This window comes from Pseudophryne corroboree, chromosome 8 (genome assembly GCF_028390025.1).
Source record: "Pseudophryne corroboree isolate aPseCor3 chromosome 8, aPseCor3.hap2, whole genome shotgun sequence".
Lineage (NCBI taxonomy): Eukaryota > Metazoa > Chordata > Amphibia > Anura > Myobatrachidae > Pseudophryne > Pseudophryne corroboree.
This window is the reverse complement of record NC_086451.1, coordinates 283,966,054-283,978,127: the sequence shown is the minus strand read 5'-3', so window position 1 is coordinate 283,978,127 and position 12,074 is coordinate 283,966,054.

Here is a 12,074-nt window from a genome sequence, read left to right as displayed (position 1 = left end):
TTTTAGTGTTTGGCATATTTGTTGATTTGAGGATGTGTTGTTTTCATGTGTTTGTGTGTGAGGTATATGTATTATGAAATATTTAATGTTTGTGTGGGGTGTTTTTTTTTTGTTTGTTTTTCTGCAGCATTTTCATTATGTAAAAGGAAAGATTATGTGTGCCATATGCGGATCAGACAATACTGTAATTATTGGAATTTGTATGCTCCCAGTTTTATAGTTTTATGTTTAAACCTAATAATATTGCATAACGTTGTCTGGTACAAATTGTTTAAGTAGTGATGTGTGTAAAACTTTGTGTTCCTAGTTGTAACCATTACCTTTAGCCATTTATGTTGAATGTGCTTAGCATGGATTGGTATTTCAGTATCAGATGGTATATTTGCTGCAGCTGAGTTTTGTAAGTTCTACTGCATGTATAAGTTGTAAGCATATGTGGTATTTGAATATAGCATTTGTTATGTAGTGTTTTACTACACATTCCTTGTTTGTGGCAAACATCTATGTTGTAGTATGCATAGGTTTTTTTGGTAAAGTAAGCAGGTGTGATCATGTTGTTGTATTTTTAGATGTATATTATATCTGTACTTGCTGATGACAATATATGGCGGACTATTTTTAATATCAAATGTCAAAACACAGGTATGGTTTTGCTTTTCCTAATGGCTTCATGGCTAATGTTTATCATGTTGTAATTGCTTTTTGAAAAATACATACCATAATGCAAAATATTTTTCAGTGTCACAAAGAAGAGCAGGCCATAGTAGCAGGACAAATGTTGCACAGGAGGATGCTGGTGCTACGGGTAAAGTATCCTTTATGGGTTTTTTGTCCCAAAATATATTTATGAAAATATACTAATGTCTTACGTTTTTCCATAGTCCCATCCAGGCCACACCTTAGTCCGCAAATGCGCACAGGACAACCAACATCCAGCCGCAAACACGTGGCATTGAAAAGACCACGCACAGATCTCCCGATGCCCACATCTGCATCTCCCCCTCACAGACGCATCTCTACTGTGTCCTCAAGGCCACCATCAGATTTACTAGCACCTTCCCCAACATGCAACCCAGAATCCCCTCATCTGGCTGGTGAGTCCATAAAATAACACATCAGAACACTTACAAACACAGTGTACTTCTGAGAATTATGTCAACGAAACAAACACACAGTAATGCAGCGTCAGTATCATTTTGTTGGCAAATAAAACAAACATTAATGTAAAGGCCTGAACACCTCCTCACTAAAACTACCAAACTACATGAGTGCACACTTGCGGTAAACAGTAATTTAATGCTTACTAAAGTACACAACATAATGTGCTGGCCAAGCTTCAGCACATGAGTATCATTGCTTATTGGGCTTTAATCTTATTATTAAAATTTTCCAAGATTTATATGTCGCCACAAGGGATCCGCAGCGCCCATAACACAGTACATAATAAAATCAGCAAACCTTGAAAAGCACAGTTATACTACAGGACAAAATAGGACAGGTTTATTAAAGCCGGTGTTAGGTGCCATCAAAGGGAGTATGGAGTTTAAGATAGTGTAAGTAAGAAAAGAAAAGGAACATGAGGAAAGAAGTCCCTGCTCCTGCTACCTTAAAAAATAAATAAAAAACTCTGTTGGTCTACTATTCCATTCATGTTGTGTTTTCAGCCTCATCTTACTTCAACAGGATTTGTACATGATTGTTTTTTTGTCTATTCCTGATTGTCAAAGGTTTTAAAATCAAGCAAAACCACGAACCTAAAACAAAATAGGGTCTTCCGTTAAGCTAAATTTTTGTTGTGGATTTTGTTACAAACATATGTGTGTTTAAAAAAATAAAATAAAATCAGAAATGCAATGCTACTGTATATGATAGAAGTATAACATACATGTTGCATATTAATATAATGTTGTATCATTATACCACACACAGATGATGACAGCATGCCCACGGACCAGCACACACTGCAAACTGATGCCACATTTGTTCTGGATCTCCGCCCATTACAGACAACGCCACCTAGCACGGTACCTGTGGCCACGCCTCCACAACAAACAAGTCCGCAACCAATAATGAGCCCAAGTACACCACTGGCTCAAACTGAAGAGCAGACATTTTGGTCCAGCTGGGCAAACCACCAGAGGCTCAATTCAGAGTGTCTCCAAAGACAAAATCAGCTGCTGGCAAATCTGCCACATTACATGCCACGCATAAGTAGAAATCTCAGCAGAGAACATTTGGAAATTAGACGTGTGGCGACTTGTCTGGAGCAAATGCGGGCAGAAAACAGCACCATGATGACCACTTTACAGCGAATTATGGATGACCAAATGAGGCTACACCAAAACTACCAGCATCTCCTTGAAAGGAACAATAGCCTTACAGAAAGCCTGGGTAGAATTATAGACAATAACACGGCCTCCAATAATCAATTAAATGCTACACTCAGTAACCTAAGCCACAACATAAGTATTTTACACTCCCAACAAGTGAGCACTAGCTCAGGAACTACAACCCCAATAAATACCCCAGTGACCTTCCCAATAAGGAGGTCAAGCAGATCACGAGCTCATGTACCTGGCCCCGCCTCTGAAGCCTCCAAGGCTACACGAAAAAAATAAAGCCAGCCTCTGCAGATGGCAGATGCGTAAGTGGGGTTAACAATGTCTGTTGACGTTTGCAATGTACACACTTTACACTTTAATGAACATATTTGTGGTTTAAACATAAAAATGTTGAGGATAATCGTTATTTCTTCCATTTCTGAGGGTGAGATGTTAATCATTGACTTATTGACCATTTAAAGTATCACAATTATAGGTGTCATTTTTGGTGAGGGTGCAACACATGTAAACACGCTTTTCAAAAGCAGGTCTATTTTTTGGGCGTATTTTTTTACGAATTTATCTTTAACACGAACGTAATGGACCTTTCACGGGAAAAAAAAAATACAAATACGAATTCTTGGTAAATAACCGAGTTGTATAAAATAACAGTCGTATTTGACCGATGGTGTATTCATTCGTACATTTTTTCTTTGACTTCAAAAAAAATACGAATGCCCTCATCACTGCCGAGATTTGTGTTTAGTAAATTCCCGAGATGACACTTTGAAGAAAAAACACCATCTCGGTCAAAATCGGGACATTAGTAAATATACCCCCTGGAATCCGCTCATTCTAAGTAGACGCTCAGGTATAATGTATACCGGATTCTTAAGTAAAACTTAAAGTATTGTTAGCGAGATTTAAAGAGTAGTATTAAGACAATTAATGTTTTTTTCTACTGTATATATTTGACTAGTATTGGCACAGGGTTATTTTTCGCTCTGTGTCACTCTACCCCACATTCACCGAACATGTGATTTAATGACATCACACTGAGTGGGCCGGGAGATTGGCAATGCTTTTAGGACTCTCTGCGCGGCTCTTCAGATGTGTATCTAATGTACCAGAGAGTTTTTTAAGTTTATTGAAGCCTAAGCAAAGCAAATGGAACAAATGTTACTAGTGTAATGTATATTGCAATAGTTGCAACTCTGATTATGCTTGCAATGACGGCTCTTTTATTGAAAACATTCTTTGCTTGTGATTTAGGGCATCATTTCAGTTAATTCAGTATTTGATTAGGACTGGTATGTTACATACAATAATGTGCAGTCAAGTGATTGGCACTTTTCTATTGAAAAAAGTGGAAATATTATGTTCTAAAAAGTTTAAAAACATTGTCTTTATTACTATTCAATAGCTTTTCAATATGCATATGATAGTTTTAAGTGTCCCAAAGTCTATAACCTGTTATTACACATTGCTTTTAGCAAAGCTGAACAGTGTTAAATTCAAATTGGCAGCCAATTAAAAGTACATTATGTGATTTCATCTGTATCATGTCTGAGTTTCAGCATCAGAACTCAAAGTGATGCTTTCATTTCTCAATAGGGCTATATTTATATTTCATGAAAAAGTATATTTTAAAAGAAAATTAAAAAAATATATTTCAATAGTAAAAAATAAAATAAAAATAGGTCAATTCAACTATGCTGTCCACTTTATTCCACTTCCTCTCACCCCACTCCAAGAAATGAATTAAGGCTTTGGGGATCCCATGCACATAAGACAGGGGGAAACCCTATGGTCAGTGGCGTATCTAGAATGGGTGCAGTGTATGCGGCGCACACGGGCCACTGTGTCCAGAGGGGGCCCACACCGCACACACTGCACTCATTTCTCCTGTACTTACCTTTCTGGCATCCATCGGTGTCCGTAGCTGGCAGCGCTGTTAGTGCTCTGAAAGAGCTCTAGAGACTCTGGCACAGTGCCAGAGTCTACAGCGCATGCGCAGGTCTCTGAAAAATGCCAGCCGTGCCATTTTTCTGGGACCTGCGCATGCGCTGTAGACTCTAGCACTGTGCCAGAGTCTCTAGTGCTCACTCAGAGCGCTAATAGCGCTGCCACTGGTGTCTACAGGAGGGGAGAGGAGGGGGCCCACACACGGAGACTGCACACGGGTCCCCTCCTCTCTAGATACGCCCGTTCCTATGGTCTAAAATTAAGACCAGTATGTCATTATTCAGAAGAGTTACTGTACTAGTACAGTAGGTGGTAAATAAAGACGTATCACCCAAGTGATCTTGTATGCCCCATCATAAGAGCAAGCCAAGTCACAGAGGAGTGTGTCTAGTACTACTCCGTACTCTAACCACTTTCTGCTCCAGGGAAATACAGCAAAAAAACATGCATACAGTATACACACCGCTACTAAAATGAATTAAAGATCTCATTATACTGTAAGTAAACTAGAAAAACTGACTATTCATATTCCGGTTCTCCTCAGCCTGTCCCTGTCCCGCCCCACTGCAATACTCACTTATGTCTTACTAGTGATTATTGCACTTTCCTATTACAACTTTTCATATAAATTTTTTAGTTACTGAATAAAACATTAAAATATTAAAGCTGTGCTGAACTCATAGATCCAGTTATGAGAAGTCAGTAGAATAATTAATACCTTACTGTTAGGCCCTGATTGCCCATGTGTTGACTATTATAAACTCTTACTCTCCTGTATAGTTCCCCATTTAGTAACCCTTTACAATTGTATCATTTACACTTCACCGTGGGATGAGACAGGGCTGCCCACTTCCTCCCCTTTTTTTTTAACCTGGCTATCAATCCAATGATCCAACACTTCATGCAACTAACTGATTGGCAAGGCATTGCCATAGCTAGCCACAAAATGAAAGCATCTGGTCTTGTGGATTATCTTTTATTTATTAATTATTTATTTATTATTATGATTATTTATAACCATTTATTTATATAGCGCACACATATTCTGCAGTGCTTTACAAGCTATCCCCTTGATCATGGGCAAACTGCATGACTTTGAGTTAATAGAAGGTTTGCAGATTAACACTACAAAGATGGAAGCACTAGCGTTTTACCTGAAGCCAGATTGGGTTGGAGAAATGTAACACCCTGGGAAAAAAATGTGTATGCTCCTTAAGCCACTTAACTGACGATTTTTCCCTTCAATACCGCTCATAATTTTTTTTTTTATTTAATATAGTTTAAAAAGTATTTTTAAAAATATTTAAATATTATGTTACGCACATCTGCAGAACGTACAGTATCTCCTCGTCAAAAACGGGGGGGACACAGTGGTCGGCGCAGTCAGATGTGATCTGACCATGCCAGTTAAGTGGTTAATTGTAAAAACCAGCATTTGCTAACCTTGAAGACATTTTATTAGCACATTGAGAGTTAAAAAAATGGACCAGAGCCCAGTCACATTTTCTAGTGGTGAGGTGGCAAGATCTGATTGGATGGAGACTGAGGAGCTGGTAGATCCTTTTGGGAAGAAGAAATGGGGGTTATTGAGCTTGAGCAATTGCAGAGAGCAGACATGTGTAGAGCAGAGCAGTGATGACAGAGTTGGGTGGTCATGCAAGGCAGTTATTAGACACGCTGCAGAGCTAAGGCAGTGGGGTGCTTGTCGGAGAGTCGGGAGGGTGGGTGTGAGATGCCACAGCTGGGGACTAGACACCACCAGACCTATACATAGGCACGGACGTCGTGGACATTTTGAGGAGACAGCAGACACAGCGTGGAGATAGGTGCACATGTGAAGGACCGCTGAGAGTCTGAGTTAGTTACTGAGACTGTGATAATTGTTTAGACCACAAGAGGGTGAGTGTTAAACCCCTATCATCTGCTAACATTAAAAACATTTTACTGCCACAGTTTTTTTTAACAGAGTGGACCAGAGCCCGGTCATATGTTCTAGTGGTAAAGTGGCAAGATTAACCCCATTCCTTCTGACACACACACACCGCCCAGCTACTAAATTGAGAAGAAATACAGATAATCCCTGTCCATAGACTCTAATCAGAGAGCTAATGATTATCAGGTACCAACTCAGAATAGATTTGAAGTTTTTGATGATTCATACACACCCAGGGGGAATAGGTTTAGAGGACAGTTTTATAGTGGACCTTCAGAGACAGAGGAAGAATATGAGGCATCACCCCAAACTTCCCATCATTTTTTGGGGAAGCGCCAAGCATTAAGGGGTACCCTAAGAGACGATCGGAAACTGTCCCTAAAACGATCAAGAGAACAGGGAGAGGTAATAGAGGAGGGAGACGAAGAAGGCGAAACAAACAAAAAGAAACTGCTCCATATGAAATAGAAGGAGACAACAGAGGTGTATATAATTTATCATCTAAAACACTCTCAACTAATGAAATAAAACTTCTAGAGAGAGGTTTAAACTTCGCCCTGGTTACGAAACCTAACATATTTGTTTTATTTGTAGATTTAAATCACTATGTGAGAAATCTTATTAGAAAGAGATATTTTGCTTTAAAAACTATAAAATCAAGTAAAGAAGTAGGAGTTCTGGTTTTATTGGACACTGAGGAGATAGACGCTTTAAAAAACTTAGAGGAGTTGGAACAAGAATCTGGAGCCATGGGGAACGAAAGAAGTCAAATTGTTAAAATATATGACAGTAAACGAGAGGTGGTATTCAAGAACAGGTCAGAATTTTACCCCTTGCAATTTAAAGGGCCATTCATAGAGTGTTTCTATAAGAGTACATTACATCAGTTCCGTGATATGTGTGAACGTGCAGAAAGAAAGTCTCTGAGAGACAATTTGAGCATTGGTGAACGGAAGTCGATCAAGCTTTTATGAAAGGACAAAACAATAACTATCAAACCCGCCGATAAAGGGGGTGGGATAGTTATTCTTAACACCACAGACTATATATCTGAGTCCCTGAGACAACTTGAAGATGAGAGATTCTATAGAAGTCTGGAAAAAGATCCCACCCCCCTATATCAGAGGGATTTGGGAATTCTACTAGACTGTGCGCTTGCTGAGGGCGTGATATCCAAAGAAACATTTTGGTTTCTGTTCAATAAGTATCCCATCACACCCACTTTTTATTATTTACCCAAAATTCATAAAACACTTCACCATCCACCTGGGCGTCCCATTATTTCAGGTGTAGGGTCCCTCACTAATAATTTGTCTGCATTTGTTGATTTTTATTTACAAAGTCATGTAGCGAGTCTTAGGTCATATATTAAGGATACTAAGCATTTTTTGAATAAAATTAACTCTATATCATGGAGAGAAGGCTACTACTTACTAACTCTTGATGTAGAGTTGCTCTATTCCAATATACCTCATGACCTGGGATTAAGAACTATTAAGAACCAGTTCCAGAAAGGGAACTCTTCATCAGACTCTCTATGTGACCTTTTGATTTCATCTATTCAGTTTATTTTAGAGCACAATTATTTCACGTTTAATTCACGATATTATTTACAGACATGGGGGACCGCAATGCGGACTAGGCTCGCCCCGAGCTATGCAAATCTATACATGGGCGCCTTTGAAGATGAACATGTTTGGGGCGCTGGCTACGGGGCGAACCTGGTCCTCTATGTGAGATTTATCGATGATTTATTTATTATTTGGGATGGGGATTTAGAACCTATACAAAAATTCATCACTAGTCTTAATGACAATAATTTTGGTTTAAAACTCACTGCTACTTTTAGTTTGACACAGATCAACTATTTGGATATCGTGCTCTCAGTAATAGATAACAAACTTATCACAGAAACATATAGAAAACCAGTAGACAAAAGTAAGTATCTTAGTTATGATAGTTCACATTTAGATTCTTGGAAAAACAATATCCCCAAAGGTCAGTTAATACGTATGAAATGGAACTGCACTTTAGAAAGTACATACCAACAACAAGCTAATAAATTGATGAAGGTTTTTGCTGGACAGGGATACCCTGAAAAGATCACCAAAAAAAGCATATGAAGAAGTTAATTTAATGGAAAGACAATGGTTGTTACAACCAGGACAACCGAAACTGGTGATAGAGCAGAATAATGTCACCAGAACCTTGAATTTTGTGACTCAGTTTAATGGCTGTGCTAGGGAAATTAAGAATATTATAAAGAAGAACACATCTATTTTACTACAGGATGACTTGTTGAGAAATGAAATTATATCACAGGGGAAAGTTACCTTTAGGAGATCTGAAAATTTAAAATCTAAATTGGTTCATAGTCATTTTAAAATGATGAAAGAACCAGTCACTAATAATGATCTTACTTGGCTCCCCAAAAAACCTGTAGGGTATCATAGATGTGGGAATAGTAAGTGCTTCATGTGCAATAACTCTCCGCGGAAAGTAACAGAATTTTTCTCCTCTATTTCTGGAGAGAGATTTGAAATTAATGAATTTTTTGAAATGTCAGTCCTCATATGTCATTTATATTTTAAGTTGCAAGTGCGGCAAACAATATGTAGGACGAACAACTCGTACCCTTCATGTTAGATATATGGAACATAAGAGAAACATACAGAATGACATCAAAACACACCCCCTGTCTAATCATATTGCATCTTGCCAGAATCGCGACATGAAGAACGTCTCAGTCTTGGCAATAGAACATATAAAGGCCACACATAGAGGGGGTGACAGGTTTGGACGTCTATGTAGACGTGAGGCGTTCTGGATAATTAAGTTGGACTCAATGGTGCCGAATGGACTTAATGACACCATTGAGTTAAACAACATATGATCATGTAGTGGGCATAAGTTGTTTATCTTTATGGCTGTGCTACTCTATGATCTTCTTTTGTTGGTTATATCTTGCCGTACTAGAATTCTTCCTAGGTGGCAGGTTTTATCCCTCATAAATTAATATTCCATAGACATTGTTGGTTTCTACTTTCCATTTATTTATACGTTCTATATGTATTCCTGTTGGAATTATACACATAAATAATACATGGGTGTGTGTTTATACACATATACACATGTATTTATAGTTTATATGAGCTGACTCCTTCCTCCTCTTTATGGATACTCTTCTCTTTGTCCTCTGTTGCCGGGCGGCGGTGGGGGCGGCCAATGCATAGACGGCATGTGTTTTCATGCCGCCTGTGCGTTGGCCGCCCACATGGCTGCTCTATATGTGTGTGTGGTCTCTGCTAGCAGTCGCATATTGTTCTATTAGAGCGCTCTGCAGGTAGCATGCTCTATTTCTGTATGGCTAAATACATGTATCTTCCCTTCCTTCTGGGTATAGCTGATAGAGTTTTTATCTTGATACAATATAATCTCTTCGAGAAATAAATTTTATTGAAATATTGAAAATGATAAGATTCTTATTTCTGGAATGACGGAAACTGCTACAAGTTGATTTCATCTGAAAGTGTGTTTATGCTGACCAATATATATATTTTTGAGATAATACCATAATAGAATTAAAGAATGAAATATATGAAGGATCTTTCTTATATTCTCCCCTTCTCCTTCTTGGCTATGATGACGTGTCTCCTAAGGGAGAGAAAGGGACAATTTTGTCTGTTTACTTATTACCAATATATTACTGTTATTTTTATGTATCTTTTTTTATGTAATGCTCCTATATGCTCTTATTAAATAGGTTGTTAGTAACCTTGACGGGATTATACTAAATGATTATTTCACATGAGATCTATATTTAGTTAATGATGTTTGGATACCAGCTTGATCTATACAGGTGTGATAATTAAAGCCGCTGCCACACACCCTAAAGCCGTGATGCGGTCCAAAGCCAGAGAGAGGCTTGACACGCCAAGGAAATAGAACGGCGGGGTGACGTCACCGCGGTAGTTAGCCGCGAGGTTTAAATAGAGCAAAAGGGAGCAGTGAGTTTATTTTTGATGAAGCCGCTGAACCAGGAGGGAGGCGGGGAAACACGTTAAAGGACTCACGTATCTTTGCTCCATACCGCTGTCAACTGCACTGCCTACCGCCAGCAGTAGCTTCAGATCTACACGGATGTTATCCTCCAGAGATGACTGCCTTTAAAGGTTGAAAGCACCAGCAGCCAGGAGGAGTTCACTGTTATCTTAATGCTGGAAGGTAGCGGTGAGCGCATATACTGTACATTCTGTCTGGCCAGACGTTCTAAAGAATTAACTCCTACAGCTTTAACGGATCCTAATTGCTGAATGGACTATCTGTCACTTTGTTGCTACTGAAATATAAAATTGCAGCTATTAGTGATTCTCGTTAGCTGGATTAATTAGCGTGCAGCATGTTACGTTGCCACACAATTTTTACAGTGATACAGTGTTTCTAAGTATTTGAATGGACTGTTACATTGTTAAATGGACTGTTTTATCCAGTATAGCAGTTAAGACATACACTGTAGAGGATAATTGTTGAATGAGCTTTTACTTATTTTGTCTGTTTATATTAGATGGGAGTATCTTTTCTGAATAGTTTATAACAGTGTCCAGACAGAAAAGAGCATATTTTATGTTTTTAAAATAATATATTGATGTATTAAATCACCGGACGGTGGCTATGGATGTTTGATTTATTAAATTTTATTGTTATTTTTATTGGAATGAAGTAATAAGTCTTTGCCCAATCTATATGCGCTGCAATATTTTTGCTTTATATCTGATTTTTTTCTTCTGATAAGGTTGAGTAGCCTTATTTTGCTGGCAGCACATAGATTGGTGTGTATCGAGCGCTTGGCTATATTTAATTGTAAATTGAGAAGAAATACAGGTAATCCCTGTCCATAGACAGTGCGGTCAGTACAGAGATACTTTGAGGAATCACTAGTAGACACTTTGCTAAGTTGGAACCTACAGTAAAGGCACATTTCTTACAGGAACTTTGTGCATATTTGGTTTACAGTGACACTGTCTACAGAGAGTCAGCTCTTAAATCACAGATTCTTTATTTCTTTGAGGAAGTACCTTACCATTGTGAAACAAGCTGATTTAAATCCCCAAGCCCCAATGCAAAACTGTGATAATTTGGAATCTATGACCTCCAACTCTTTTGTCTGTTAATATCCAAACCCTCCAACTCCTTTTTAGCAGGCACCGTACCTTTTTTTATGGTCTTTACCGATTTTTGGCTCTCCGAACTTCCATTGAAAGTCTAGGAAAAGGGACGTGGCTACGCCCCTTCCTTAATTTGTACCGATTTTTATGTGCAAAATGTTGGAGGGTATGGAACTGTATGTAGGGATATTAAAAGTGAGGATAGTGTTAGTGACTTCAATCTATTTGTGCAAATGTCTCTTTTTGATCTTTTTGGAACATCATAATCTTTATCTTTATGATTGTCTTTTTTTGAAAATTGCATTAAATACTATTTGCATATTTGTGATTTGGGCCCCTATTTATCAAGCCTTGGAGAGTGATAAATAGAACGGTGATAACGTACCAACCAATCAGCTCCTTACTTTCATGCCACAGGCTGTGTTTGAAAAATGAGTTAGGAGCTGGTTGGCTGGTACTTTATCATTGTGCTATTTATCACTCTCCAAAGCTCTCCAAGGCTTGCTAAATCTGGGCCTAATGAATCAAAATCATTATTAACCACTGTCTTGAGCCAGGCCAGAGCCCACATTGAGTTACCTTGTGTAATGGGAGGTGTTGAGTGGTTATACATTGTCTTTGGATTGCCATAGCTTGATTTAATCCTTTTTGAATGCCTTTTAAATGATATTGTTGTATAACCTGCTAATC